Consider the following 14269-nt stretch of genomic DNA (forward strand, 5'->3'; position numbering starts at 1 on the left):
TATCTGACTCTGCTGTACATAAGATTTAATAACATTGATCCCTAAAAAAAGTAAACTTGAATTAAGTCAAAAAGGTTAATCTCTTTTTAAAGAAAAAAGTCTATGTATGTTGTTAATTATTTAAAAATATTCATAGACACTTTGCTTTGCTAAAACTACGTACGTCATATTCCTGTAATATTGATGACATATCAACAGACTAAATTTACATAAAAAAAACCCTGACCCTGAGTGGCTAATTGAATTCCCGAAAATAAGATGTCCTGTATGAGGCAAACCAGGACTACAGTCATGTCTTTAGACCTTTAACTCAGAGCACTTTCCTCTAAAGCATAGTGGTTCCTTATTCATGTTCCCTTTGCATTCTTTATCAAAGAGTAACTGGAAAATCTGACACTTATATAAAACATCAGAATTTAATAGTTCAAGTTAAATGATAATAAAAATCTGTAAATTGTAAAAAATAAAAATGTATTTTCCTAGTTGATACACATATTTTTAGCAAGACAAAGCATAATATGCCTTTCAATGCATAATGTTTTTACTGTTCTTTAATATTTTAAATAAAAACATATTATAGACAATTGTATAGTTTGTTTTAAACTGAAATAATCTTGAAATACCATTTACATATTATAAAAATGTTTTTTTAAATATGTTACTTTACCCTTTTGTACTACATTGATTGGTCAATAGATAGATGATATAAGCTTGTTTTAAATAAATCAAATGCAGTATTTGGAAAATCAAAGTTCCATGTATACTTAATGCTGATGCTTATCATAATCCCTGGAAGTTGGCAGTCTTTGTTGAATGATTAGGTAAAGTACACAAGTCAACTTTTTAAAGGAGAATTCTTAATTTTATGAGGATAATGCAGTACAAGAGTTTAATGAAGCATTGTCTGAAAACTGATTTATTGTAGTGACAAGTATAGAAAGATATCTTTTTCTCATTGTTTTATAATCAAGAATTCGTTACTCTTCATTGACATTCCAAAGGACGCACTCATGAACTATTACAATTGAATTCCACATTCTTTCTTACCCAAGATAGCAATAATCTCTACATCTCTACATTTTTCCTCTGAGTAGCTTGCATATTTTACCACTTAGACATTCCTCTCTCATCCTCTTTTTAATCTGGGTGTGCATTTATTTAGGAAAAGGTCCGTGCTGTGAATTTTCTAGAAATGTGGGAATCATATAGATAGGATAAATGCTTAATGGATAATTCTTGAATATGTCTTTAAATTCTACTTAATTTTATGGTTTGTCTTCTGGATATAACTCAACAATTCACAGGAAGAGAGGAAGAGAAGTAGAAACATGATAGTAAATAATACCAGTAAATATATCATTTTCATATGTGTGTATGTACACACACACACACACACACACACACACATATTTATATTTATTTATTTATTTATTTATTTATTTATTTATTTATTTATTTATTTTTTACTGAACCAGCAGGGATAGGAAGAGGGAGAAACTTGACAAAACTTTCCAAATTGTTAAATGAGCATTTGCTCACTTCTGAATTATAAATACCGACATGATTCATGGACAAATCATACCCAGTTGAGGGAATGGAACTATCTTAATCTATAATAAGAAATAATTGTCTCAAAAAAACCAAAAAAGAAATAGCTGTCATAATAGCCATTGTTTTTCTGCAAGTACTATTTATGTACAGATTTTAATGTACATTATTTCAAATGCAAAAACATAGCAAAGTTGTCATTATCTGCTAAATTTCAAAGAAAATCTTACCCTGGAAATGGTAAAACTGGAATTCAAAATCAAGCCTGTCTGACTACAAAGTTCAAATGCTTACCATTATCTCACGGCCCTTCTCTACACGCAGGGGTTTTCTAGGATATTCTTAAGTGATGTTAGAAAAAAGTGTTGTTCTAAAAACTTGCAAAAAGATACCCAGAATTACAAAGAATGTCCCTGAATCGCTCAGATATTCCTACCATTTTGGAGGGTATGAATCTTTATAACATCTATACCTCTTTCTAGTTTAGTCCCCACATTCCCATATGTTCCTTGGACTCTTGGGGAGACACAAGGTTTTTGAGTTTTTCTGATATTACACATAAGGATGCTGTAAAGAGATTTGAAAAGCTTCTCCATCATATGTCAAAGAAGTGGGCTGGTGAAGGAAAGAGGAGATTGAGTTCTTCTTTCATTTATTTAATAAATAAATACTCATATCTTACTCCATACTAGGGACTGTGTTAAGCTTTGAGGATACAGTGGTAAATTTAATAGATGTCCTGAATTCATGTGGTACAAAAGAAGAAAAAGTACATGATTCAGTAGATGGAGATTATGCTTGTTCTGGAAGGTACAAATGAAAAACTTGCAAGATTTAGGGAATGATCTTCTAATGACTTGGAAATATATTTTAAACTGTGATTTTATTATGATATAACAAAGGACTCATGTTTTGAATACTCTAAAAAGTACAGAAGTTATAATTAAAACTAAATTTCTTGATATGCATAAACATTGTTGGTTATTATAATATCTAAATAAGCCTTCAAAAATAACTTTAGGTTGGCTTTCTGTCAAAACCATTTCTAAGCATTTATATCAGCTCCAAGACCTCCCTCATAGACTTTTTCTTCAAACATATTTAGTAATCTCTAGTAGAAAATTCTAGAAAAAATATTTTCATTCTCCCTTTTATTCTGTATAGTCTGACAATTTCCACATCCAATAAAGCAATTAAGTATGTTCTTTTTATTAGGATTTCAGTTTGGCAGTGCATAGGGGCCCATTGAATTAGAAGTTTAGAGGAAAACAATGTATTATTAATACTGCAATAGGGATCTTATCTAATTGTGCATTGAAAAACATGTACACTGTGGAATGAGAGTTGAGAACGTTAATGCCAAATTATACAAACACATTTGTAACTATGATAGGAGAATATGGGAGTTTCCAGACTTCCTTTTAAGTTTCATATTTACTTACTATCTTTAGAAAATACTTGCTATCATAGTCCATGTAAAAATGGAAGACCATTAAGCTAACATTTGTTAGAGCTAGTTATGTGCCAGAGAAGATAGTAAGTGCTTTTCATGCATTATTTCATTTTATTCTCACAACAATCATATTTGATAAGAACTGATAATCCTATTTTGTAGATGCAGAAACTGGACTTAGAGAAATTAAGTGAATTCTCTCAGAGGATAAAGTTGATAAGTAACAAAATAGAAATTACAACCAAACCATCTTATAGCCAGAACCTGAAATTTTAACCAGTAGGCTGAGCGATCCCTGGAAAATTCAAGAATTTTATCTCAGTTGCTATAACACTTGGTAAAAACAAGTAAGTTTAATTATTGAGGATTTTGAGAGACTATCTGAGTTGAACTCTGTATTTAAAAATTCAGAATGTTGTGCTAGTTTTAGAACATTGTGCTAGCTTTCAAGTCAACTTCTGAGATATTGTAGTAAAAGGTATTATATTTTCTCCAAGAGGGAAAGATGTAAAAAATAAAAATGGAGAAATATCCATCGGCAGCTGTATGCTCAACTCAGGAATCCCCTGCTTATCCTGACTGAGACACTTTTTAACATTCGTGTAAGTCCAGTTGTTAAGATGTAGCTGAGGATATAAGGATGAGACTAAACACAGCTCAGAAACTGATATTACTATGTTGATAGAGAACTAGATAAGGAGGGTGATAAGGGTGGAGGGAGCACAAATATTCCACACATGACTTCAACAGAACAGTCATGCAAAAAGAAGAAAGCAAGCAAACATATCTACATAGGAAGACCAGAGAGGTTTTTTATAAATGTGTGACTGCCTGATAAAGAAGCTGAAATTTCTGGCACTTTATTAGTCTCACTATTACAAGACAACACCCCAACTCATTCTATACGCATTGCGTATGCACTGGGTAACTGCAAGTTACTTTTTAAACACAAATATATTAGTCCAGGAACTGCTCCCTTATACACATTAAGAGAAGGTAAAAGATATGAATTCAGCTTTAATGATAGAAGCTCTTTAATAAGATCCATATTATGCTTCTATATTGCATGTCCAGTACATCAAATAATGTTTCTAAAAGAGTGTTATGAGGTCATACTTTAAAATATAATAAATTCATGTGAAGGCATATATATAGATAATATAAAACTTGTATTAATTATAAGATGATATTTGTACATTTTATTATGTTATTTGGAATTATGTAATATATTGATATTAATTTTTAATTTTATTAATTTATATTTGAGGACAGTAAAGTTCATGCTAGAGAAACAGTTCATCCTTATGCAAATATGTATTTCAATAACTATTTAATATGAAATAAATTTTTTGATGTGTTCTTTTAATAGTCCACCTTAGAACTACCAGAAATATTAAGATGTTCTAAGATGCATAGTAGCTCTTTGAATCTGTGGCAGAAACAACTTCAACTCTTGGTATGCTACAAATACAGTAATTTTGAAAACTGTTACAAATAATACTGGCATGTTTACACATGTGAAATGGTTTAAAATGTTATTAAAAGTATTTTTGTATGTTTAACCTACCAAAACCTAATTAAATCTCAATATGATATCCAATTTTGCCATGTTTTAACTTAGGAAACATTGCTTCACCGTTTTATGCGTTACTATAGTCAATAAAATAATTTTTGTTTTCCTGCTATATATGAAAGTTTCGCTATGTTTGATATATAATCACAGGGTATTATAAATGAAATTTGATCAAAACAGTTTTTTAAGCTGGTATGAATTTTGAAATATACTTGGTAAAAGCATAACAATTTTAATGTAAGTAAAACTAGTTTCAAAAATTGATCATAAACACAATATAGCTGTTTTTAAACATGATTACTTTTTCATGTAAAAATTATTTTAATTAATTATTTAAAATAATTTCAGGCATATGTTCAAAAATGATCAGAAACATGTGTTCAAAACTATAAATTGGTGAGGTGCCTAAGTGACATCATAATTATGAAGAATAATTTTTTAAAGAAAGCTGAAAACAGATGACATTAATAAGAGTTCGTTAAAGATCTTTATACCTTTAAACCATACTATACTAGTTGTAAAACTAAAGACTAGGTGTGGGAATGGAAACTAGAACACTGAATTAAGTCTCATAGATGCATAAATTTTTTTTAAAATTACAACCTGTTAAGATTCAATACAAAGAATATATTGAATTGCAGACATACATAATCGTTATACTTTGAATATACTGTTGAATGTACTATATCTTTGTATTTCACAGGATCCACAAGATTTTTAAAATTTGTTTTCCCCTTTAGAAGGTAGTATCCTTTCTGGAGAAGGCACTCAGGGAAGCATACTTCTTTTAATCTTTTTAATCCAAGTAAAAATCTTCAAGTCAAGTACTACACATATTCACCAATGTTTATTCTATTTTGATTTTAAAATTTTATATGAAGTTATTGTTGATCAGGTATTTAGTTATTTTCTCTTTCTTGATAAATTATGTGATTTAATTTAAATGAGTAGCATTAGAGGCGCTCCAGATACAATTATGTTATATCCTTCATAATCAGATTCAAACCATCACTTTCATTCTCCCCTTTTAAAGTAGAGAAAAGAAATTTATTTATTTGCTTGTTTATTTGTGTTTATGATCTCAAATAATTAAAATTATTTTCTTCATTTGTTTTCATACTCTTGGATGTTATATAGTATTTTCCTGAAAACTCTGCTTTAAAGGCCTTATAAACTGTAATTGTACTTTCAGATAATCATGAGTTGTCTTTAAAACCATAATTTTCTCTTGTTCTTAAATCGAGTTTTAATAGAAAATTAAGACAAATTGATTATGATTTTTAAATGGCTAACACTGATAGATCACTTACTCTGTACTGGGCAGGGTGTGGCGCTTTACATTATGGTTTCTGAGTCCTTACAACGAAGGAACCAAATACCCTTGTTATCCACAATTTCAGGTGAGAAACATGAGACACAGTATGGTTAAGTAACTCGCCCATGGATAAACAGAAAGCAAGTGATAGACCTGGGCTTTTTGTCTGTGCGCTTAACCACAGTGCTACTATCCTTTTGACATGTCCCAGAAGAGTTATATAACCTGGTATATGTGGAAGTGTAGCTAAAAGAAGCTTTTACTTTGTATGACAAGGCAGTCATATAAGGTACAAATAATGGAACTTATGATATCAATTTATTTATAAAACTTATATATTTGTTTTAAGTTGTTTTTAACTTTCTCAATAGCAGAGTTAAACCAAACATAGGAATATTTACTGAACCAGGGATTTGAAACTTTTGAATTTCTGGTAGAAGCTGGTAGATTATTTATGGCAAAATTCAGATTTCTCCTATGGATAAGATTTTCCAGATATCCAGCTTTTTCTGGGCCAGGAGACCCCAATAATGAGCATGTGCAAATGTATTCTACAATGTTTACCTTATAATGACACAATTAGAAATACAAGTGGGTTGGAACAATTGCATTTGAAGCATGTTAAAACAAGATGAAATGCATGAACATATGAGACATAACATCATTAGAGACATAAACAATGATCACTAAATAACTATTACTGCTAAGAGTGCTGGACCATTCTTTTATTTGTTGAAAGAAAAGTTGCCTTTTTGATTGCATAGTCATCATCAGGTGTTGAATTTAAAATGTTAATTATTAATAGTTGATGAGTTGGGTCAAATACAATGAAATTCAAATCGGATATGAAGACTTGGTTCCTAAATTCCACTTGTGATGCTAAGTTCTTTTTACATGCTGCCTATTTGTGTTTCCAGATAGCATTATGTTTATGAAGTGAATTATTTACATTTTTCTCCTATTTCCCTAGGGTGTTTATTTCCCTAAGGTGTTTCATTAAAGAGTGAAGAAAGAAACAAATAATGTTAATGTGTTTAGCACATCTTTTGTTAAAAAAAAAAAAGATAAAATAAGGCTATATAGGATTCATTTAACTCATAAGTGTTTTGATCTCAACAGTTTATGTGTTCCTGAAGAATATATGTGAGTATGAAACTCAAGGTCATAGTTTTCCTGCTATGTGCAGTTTTTTTAGATTAAAAGTTTGCTATTAAATATGGGCATTGCTGGTAGATTTGATGGCATTTCTTTATCTGTTTATGTAAAAGGGTTAGGATTTTTATGAAGAATACGTATAATTGTCCTACAGCATACATCTCAAAAATGTAATTTAATTACTTCATAATTATTTACTGGTTTCCGATAGTTACAACCTTAAGATTCTAAACTAAGTATGTATAACCCCATGTTATAATTTAGTCTCAGTGTAGGAACTTATCGAAATGCTATTTCCTATACATAAGTGGTTTTGTATAAGCAGGCTTATATAGTTTTACATATTGGCAACTATAACCTCTGTATGTTGTTTTCATGATAAGATGAAATCCCCATCTCACAGTCTGATAAGACATGTATTAAATAATTTTTAAAAAATCAATTTTTCCTCCTTTGGCATAACCAATTTTTCAGTAAATATTTTTAATTGGAAAATTAAAATATACACATGAAGACTGTGGGAAACACGACTACCACACGTCAATAAATGAAAAGAAATTCTGTTTTACACATTTGTCTGTCTTTCCTATCTAGGTGTTGTGCTCTTCTCTTCGTGCATCTCTGTATTGTTCTTACCTTAGAATAAGTGCTGCTAAAACAAACACCATGATAATATTTTAAAATATAATAAAGTAGGTGAGGCACAGTGACAGTGGCTCACACCTGTAATGTCAATACTTTGGGAGGTTGAAGCAGGATGATCACTTGAGGCCAGGAGTTCAAGAGCAGACCAACCTGGTCAAAATAGTGAGACCCTATCTCTAAAACAAAACAAAACAAAACAAAAAAAAAACAGAATAGAAAATTAGCTGGGCATGATGGCACATGCCTATAACACCAGCTCCTCAGGAAGCCAAAGCAGATGGATCACTTGAGTCCAGGAAGTCCAGGCTACCATGAGCTGTGGTCATACCACTGCACTCTAGCTTCAGTGACAGAGTGAGATCCTATCTATCTCTTAAAAAAAAAAAAAAAAAAAAAAGGAAATATACATATATCATAAAAATACTCGTATTGCTTTGAAAAACAAGTTTCCAAGTGCAGAATTATTTATGCTGCCACAGAGACCATGGAGCCACTAACTTGGTTTGTAAAACAGAATATTCTGTACATTTTATTGTGAATAATCAATTTTTAAAAATTCGAATCCATTTATTCTTCACATAGGTAGAATACTTATAATATTAGATACATATTATAAATTCTGGGAAAATGTTAAATGGACATGTAATTCAACAGCTAAATGAATAACTGAATGTGAATTTCAGAAAAGAATAAAGAGAAATTTTGGATATTTGCCAAAATATTGTTTAGTTTTGATAAAAATGACATTTCTAAAAAATAAAAGGGCTTGACTAAATTAGAAATAAGCATATCTCAATAATAAAAATATAGTTGGCCCAGCGTGGTGACTCATGCCTGTAATCCCAACACTTTGGGAGCCCGAGGCTGCTGGATCATGAGGTCAGGAGCTCGAGACCAGCCTGATCAACATGGTGAAACCCCATATCTGTTAAAAAATATAAAAAATTTAGCCAGGCACGGTGGCACGTGCCTGAAATCCCAGCTACTCAGGAGGCTGAGGCAGAAGAATTGCTTGAACCGGGGATATGGAACTTGCAGTGAGCAGAGATCGCTCCACTGCTTTCCAGTCTGGTTGACAGAGTGAGACTCTGTCTTAAAATAAAAAAAAAATAAAATAAATAAATAAATAAATAAAATAAAATAAAATAAAAGTTAATTCTTACTTCATTATTCCAAGAAAATATAATAATTTTGCCTTCATATTTTCAATAATTCCTACTCTGCTTTTTTCAAGTCACTTCATTAAAAAAAGCAGAAGTACCTAAGAGGCACATATCAGAATATTTGAGGTCGATGCTTTTGAGTTTTAAAAAACAACCGATTTATGTTTCGAGTGTGCACATTAAAATTTGACAAAATGTTATATAATTCTCCAAAAGCATATTATAAGATTATCTTAGTCATGAAAAGTTGCATGAGTTAAAATGCTCCCAAGAGTGTAAGAATTTGAAAGGAAAATATTGAAACTTTGGACTGTCGATTAATCTGATTTGAAGAAAAGCCAACTCTGATGATGTTGTTAGTACTTTCTCTGACCCTTCAAATTCATAAGTATCAATTGCTGCTTTGAACACCAAATTGATGTGAGATTTAGGATGAGGAAAATTAATATCAATAAAGTCATTCACAGTAGTATTTTATTAAATTTGTATAAACGTGTTAACAACTTCAACACAGTTTAGACCTTGGAGGCACTTTATTTCTTTGGGACCTTTTTACAACTTAAACATTATTTTGTTGTTACTGTTAAGGTAAGAAAAAAAAGAAACTCACAATATTAAACCTAAGAGATTACACACATACATTCTAAAATCTCACAATTGTATTATTGTATGTTGAATTCGTTAGAGGTGAGATCTTACAGAATTTTATTTGGCTTTTAGTATATGGCTATAACGCATGCAAACCCAAGTAAAATGTTAACAGTGTTGCTTTGTTGAACAAGGATTATAAAACAACATACTCTCAGTGTATTTTAGAAATGCAAACATAATGTTTAAACCACTAAAAAATTAAAATGTAGGTAGTTTAATTTATATTTACTGACAAATAGCTTAGCTCAGCTCTACAACTAATTCTGATGATAATCATAATTTGTTTGGTGTGTGGAGAAATATCATTGGCCATCATAAAGAGGCCAATTAAATGCTATATTTGATTAGCATTTAATCAAATATAAGACTCTTCATGATCTCTGAGGAGTCAGATGGCCTTCCACACTCCTTTAGAATATATCAATTGATGGAGAATTCATGACATCTGAAGACAATGAAGTCCATTAATGGACAATTAGTCTTTCAACAAATACTTGCTATCTTACTAAAGTAGTAGAATATTTTACATGCCTATTAGAAAATACACAGAAGGAAACTTAAAAAGGATAGGATAAATTCAAGTGAAAGTTCCAGCATTCCAAGCTCTGCTCCTGTGGACCTTTTTACATACCACTTGAATCCTACTTTGATATTATTGCATTTGATCAATGGAATGTATAACAGCCCCCTGTAACATAAAGCTTCTCTTTGTTTGCCTATGTTACCTCTTTGGCTTTCAAGTGTTTTTCTATAATCCCTTTTTGTTGTTCTGTCCACAGCCATGCCATGAAGCAATGTTACCAATAATTGATCAGTCATGTGCACCCTACAGGAAAACCATCTAATCAAACAATAGCTCAAAATAGGAGCAGCAATTTGGCCAGAGTGAGTTAATACAGATATTGCTTTTAATATTGAGATAGGCATATTTCCTTGTGCTTTCTGAATTGGGTAAAAAACATTCTCAGGCGACCTTATACATACCACTTAGTTATAAAGAACAAAGAGCTCTTTATAAAATTAAAAAATCAGGGGTTCCTTTCTTCCCTTCCCCAACCTACACACCTATACACACACACACACACACACACACTTGAGAAAGAGTCCTACATCTAAGTGTTCCAGATTTTCAGGCATGAAGACTTATATATTCTAATTATTGTTCTGTGCATAGAAGCTATTTTTTCACACAAATAGTACCTGATCCTGGCTTAATGACTTTTGGAACAAATGCATATGAATAAATAAGACAAATCAATGAAGTTCACATATAAAATTTTGTATCTCTTGCTCCTGAAATAAATTTTTTGACAAGTTACCATCCATCTAATAAGTTCTGGATTCTTTGTGTTCCTTAGGGAAATGGCACAAGGTCTTCTTGAGTTTAGATTATGCATTTGGATCTCTGATTTAGTGGAACAGTGTGTAAAAGTCTCTCATAATCAGAACACTCCCTATTGGCTCCACATCTGAAGATCCCCAAGAGTGCTGTTTCTATCAGGGAGCATCTGGAATAGATTATATTCAGTTAATTGGCTCCAGATCAAGCTTGTTACAGACAGTAGCATGCAGTATAACCTATGCATTTCACTAAATCCACCCACTTTGGGTTAAATCACACCTACTTCTCTCCATAATTCATCCCAGATGCACAACACACACACGTGCACATAACACACACACACACACATACGAAGACAGCAAAATATCAACAGAGTAGGGAGGAGGTTGTTGGCAAGACTAACCCGTAAATTATCTGAATTAAAAGATTAACTATTGAATTTATAGGATTGTTGGGAAGAAAAGCAAAGAATCAGGACCAGCAGATTGTAGGTCTTGACTGTTTTATAGTAGAAAAATATATAAAGGCTTTTATTTTAAGTTCCAGAGGTATTGCCATTTTTGCTTTATTTTGTTCCTCCAAGTACAGGTTCAGCACACATAGGCACTTCTCAGAATGTCTTAGTAGGAAAGCAGGGCTTTGATTTTTAACTTATTTAACAATATTAATTAGTTGGGTTACAAGGAACAGTGTTACTACTGTTCATTGAAAACCAAAACATCAATCTTCTTAACTTACGACATTAGAGGCACAGGGCATGTCTTAGCGATTAATGACCAGTTGGAGGAGTGGATATCTCAATGCATAGCCAAGGGCCATTAACCCCAACTAGTCATTAATTCCCAGGAAATGTCCTGCACTAAGGTCATTATTGCTAATAAAATGCACATATGGAAAATTCCCTCTTTTTTGCCTATGTATATAAACATACATTCACATTACATGCATTGTTACATGTCATAAAAAAGTATTTCACATGTCCAGAAGCTAAAAAAAAAAAAAAGAAAGAAAACAACTAAGTATAATGAGAAATTTAATATATTTAGTCTCTACATTCCTTTTACCTTTCACTTTTTTTAGAGGGTATGGGTAGGAGGGAGAATACATGTTTGTATGCCAAGGCTGTGAGTCTGCTGCAATCAGATATCAGTGCTTTGCTAATAATGTGAATACAAGAAATAACGGAAGGAACAGGGTAATGGGATTGGAGAAGCACTGATGAATGTGGGTGGAACAGCACACTTGATCAATACCAAAAGGCAGTATGGAGTGATCATATGTATTGTTTCGAGTCATAATATATTAGGTACAAGAACATGCATGAGCCAAATTTAAGAATTAGCCAAAGATTCTCTTTGGTGTGCTTCTGTTCTATGCCCCTGAATTATGCCACATTCTCTTCCTTCTCATAGCCATATAACCCAGTCTATCATGCAGACTGCCTCAGTGTTCAGGAGTCCTTAACAAGGTTTCACTGTTTTCTGGAATTGTCGCTGTTTGCTTTCCCAGTCTCTTTTCTCTGTCCTCCATGAAAGTATACTTGTCTTGTTTAAGCCTATATGATACTCCTTTGAGTTATTTTGCATAGCGTGTCACAAATGTCTCCATTTTAAATTTATTTTATGGTACTTTATTGTTTATAATTAACCATTCCCTTCAGAAAAAAATCTTATTCATTTCCTCACCTTATAAATAGCGATTAGATATGATGCCAATGGCTAAGAATATATATAAGTGAATATGTTAGATATATTCAAATACCATCATAAGTTATATAAATATATATTTATTAACGTATAAATATGTAAATATTTAAAACTTGTATTGGAATTTGTGTAAAAGCAGCAAGTTTTTAAGAAGAATCTATAAGTCAAAGAATACTGGTATTTTAACAAGTTAAAACTAACTTTTAAAACTAACAAGTCGTAAGAATGCATTGAGATTGAATGATTCAAAACTCATATTCAAATCTAATCTGATTTTTTTTTCTGTAGATCAGTTAAAGTAACTGTTTTGTGGCAATAGCATTAATGTGTTCCTACTGGCCTTTAAATAATATAATTTTTAGGACTTCATGTCTTTTTTTAAAAGAGGCTTTATTAGTGTTCTATATTAAAATTAGCATAACTGAAATATTTAAAACTAAAATTTTCATAAAGGGCTGCTGATGGTGTAGGTGTTTTTCATCAGAAATACATTCCTATTGTCTCTCACATTTTATCTAATTAGGGGAAACGTTCAGGAAATGTCAATTAAATGTGACTAAAATATGCAACGTTTGTTATATTTAACACAATATGATTGAAAGAGTATCTAAATCAACTTGATTATCTGCATATGGAGTAACCTTCTAAAAGAAGAATTAAATGTTGACAGATTATATACGAAGAATAATTTAGTATTTCTTGTAGGTATCTTTGAATGTAATGAAAGTGATTGAAGAAACAACTTATTAAGCACTCACTTTTCATTTCATGAAGAAATTCAGCATAAAATTGAAGTCTATCCTTAATTATTTATCATGTATAAACATAATACACATCAAAATTTGATTTTATTTTACTTCAAAGACTTGACTTAGCTGCTGAGATTTAAGGTAACTGAAAACTTGGTATTCAAAATCTGGGAGACATTTTAATACACTGAAGAGCTGATCTCACTTAAGGAAAATTCATCCCTTATTAGGCCTTCTCTTAAAACTAAACCATATAGGCATAAAATATTGATTCTGAATGTTAACTAATTAGAACATTACTTAAAGTCTAATACTTTTTTATTATGATCAAAGCTATCACCATGCAATGTATCATCAAGGAAATTATGGGTTCTGTGGCCTATTTCCTAGTAAGATGGCAGTAAGTTAATTAACATAGAAGAGAAGTTGAAGACTCTAGCAGGAGCTGAAGATCACTGGTTTCTACCATAATGCAAAGCACCCGAAGACTTAGGTGCGAAGAAAGCAGACTCCAGCTAAAGTCCTGATCATGCGTTGATTTGATCCATCTCTTACTTGCCGTGTACCCCTGGAAGAACTATTTAACTCTGTACCTCAATTTTGTTTCATTGGTGAAGTGAGATAAATAATTACCCACCCTTAATGGTTGTTTTTAAATTAAATCATTTAATCTATGTAAAGCACTTTTCAAAAAGTATTGGGTACATATAAATGCTCAATAAATATGATTTATAATTTTTATTACCAGGCTTAGTTTAGAGTACGTGTTTTGATTTACTCTACATCTCACAGAAAACAATGAAGTTAGCCTATTTTATGGCAACCCAGTTAATAACCACCCCCTTTCTTATAAACGCTTATATTTTATAATTTGTTTTTCTATTCATTACTTCCCTGTGTGGAATAATATAGGTTTCAGGTAAGATTGCATTGTTCCAGGCATAACACCTATACTGGGGCCCTGACCTA

At 31.5% G+C, this 14269-nt stretch overlaps 1 protein-coding gene across 1 annotated transcript in view; it reads left to right on the forward strand.

Moving 5' to 3' along the window:
* Positions 1–14269, forward strand: part of SEMA3D (semaphorin 3D) — a 193242-nt gene that overhangs the window by 49929 nt on the left and 129044 nt on the right. The window lies entirely within an intron of this gene.

Source organism: Macaca mulatta, chromosome 3 (assembly GCF_049350105.2).
Source record: "Macaca mulatta isolate MMU2019108-1 chromosome 3, T2T-MMU8v2.0, whole genome shotgun sequence".
In the NCBI taxonomy this organism is placed as follows: Eukaryota; Metazoa; Chordata; class Mammalia; order Primates; family Cercopithecidae; genus Macaca; species Macaca mulatta.